We start from the raw sequence: 1,900 nt of genomic DNA, 5'->3' as shown, positions 1-1,900 counted from the left end.
TAATCCAGGCTCAGCCAGGTTTGGCCCGTCCCTGGACCCGCTGCCCCGGGCTGAGGAGCCCAGGCCAACACAGGGGATGGCAGCACAGCCCCGTCCTGCTGCAGGCAGAGGGACATCCTGGGTTCCTTGCTCTCTGGCCCTCCGGCTCAGCACTGGCCAGCAGGGACCAACACCCCAGCATGGACAAATGTCCCCAGCACAGACCACAGCCTGAGCTCTGCCGTGGGCCACCACCCTCAGCATGGACCAACACGAACCAACCCCCTCAGCATGGAGCAGCATGGACCACCACAAACCACAGCCCCAGCACGTCCCAGTATCCCCAGCATGGACCATCACTGCCCCCAGTGTGGACCACCATGGCCCACCACCCCACACCCAGCCTGCTGCCCCAGCACAGCCCCTCGGCCTCCAGGACAGCAGCAGGACACAGGACAGGTTTGGGCAGGTTTGGGCAGGTGGTCCTGAGCCCAAATAACGCCCCTGAGGCCACCCCCAGACCTGGCTGCACACCCCCCATGGGGGCCCAGCCCCTCCTGCCCGGGGGTGTCACCACACCCCGACTGACCAGGGGGACACTGAGGGGGTGACAGAGGTTTGTCTGAGCTGAGCAGGGACTCCGAGCTGATCCCGGAGGGAATCAACCATGTGAGGGGCATCTGCAAACCCTGGGAATCACCTGGTGCTGCCCCTGCCTTGCAGTCCCCACCTTCAGCAGGTTTTGGGATGACAGCAAGGACCAAGCCCTCCAAGGAGAAATCCCATGGGGTGGAGCCGGACAGCCCGGCCCAGAGGGAAGGGATGATCCAGGAGGAGGCTCCTGGCTTGTGCAAGGAGAGGTGGGAAGCTCCAGGGCAGTGCCAGGAGAGCTGGATGATGCAGAGGGAGGTGCACAAGGAGGAGCCAGTCCCCCAGGGAAGGACGAGGGAAAGGTGGCAAAAGTCATATTTCACAGCAGTCTTGGGTGGGGGAAAAAAACACTTTATTTTCCAAATTTGGCACGTGCTGCTGCCTCCTCCCTGCCCATGGTGTCCCAGCAGAGTCCAGGAGTGGAGGGTGTCAGCAGAGCAACCCACCACTGATGCTCCAGCAGCTGCTGACCCCAAGAAACCTGAATAATCCATAGAAACCTTCTAAAAAGCAGGAAACCCCAGGAGATGAGCTGCCTTCCCTCTGGCAGAAACGTGGCCCAGGCACAAGGTGCTTTACAGGTTCTGGGGAAGGGCTGTGCTGAGACCCCTCATACCCTGCCAGCTCCCTCCTCCCCCCAGAGCAAGCTCATCTTTCCCCCAAAAAAAGAAAGCATTTTTATTTTTATGATGTAGATAAATCTATTTTCCAGAATTTCAGCTGTCATTAGAAAGGACTTGAGAAAGACACAGACACACAGAGGCACAGAGGGTGTTTCCCTCCCTTTTAATTCTCACCCCGTGCTCCCTCGAGTCACCAACTGCCAGAAATAAAATAAAATGAAATAAATAATAAAATGAAATGAAATTAAAATCTTCATTTCCGCCCAGACCTGGAGGACCCAACGTGGAAAACCTGCCCAACATTGATCCAGGCTGATCTGGGCTGTGCCTTTGCCTGCCCACCCGGGAAGGGGCAGCTTGGTTAACTGGGATTCCCACTCAGTTCCCAGTCAGCAGCACTGGGAAAGGCCCCTGTGCACCCCGAGGCAGCTCCTCTGAGAGCAGGGACCCCCAAACCCACCCCTCCTGCTGGATCCAAGCCCATCTCCCCCCATCCCTGCTAAGACCCCTCTGCAGCCTCCTCAGCTGACAAGGTGCTCCCCAAAACTGAGCTCATCCCCCCCCACTCCTGACCCCTCTCAGAGGAACGAGGGGTTCCCCACCCACGCTGCCCCTCCTGGGCTCACATCCCCCACTCCAGGAGGGGA

This window comes from Manacus vitellinus, unplaced genomic scaffold, assembly GCF_001715985.3.
Source record: "Manacus vitellinus isolate BGI_N305 unplaced genomic scaffold, ASM171598v3 scaffold_114_pilon, whole genome shotgun sequence".
Classification (NCBI taxonomy): Eukaryota; Metazoa; Chordata; class Aves; order Passeriformes; family Pipridae; genus Manacus; species Manacus vitellinus.
The sequence above is the reverse complement of the archived record's forward strand: the minus strand, read 5'-3'. Positions refer to the sequence as shown.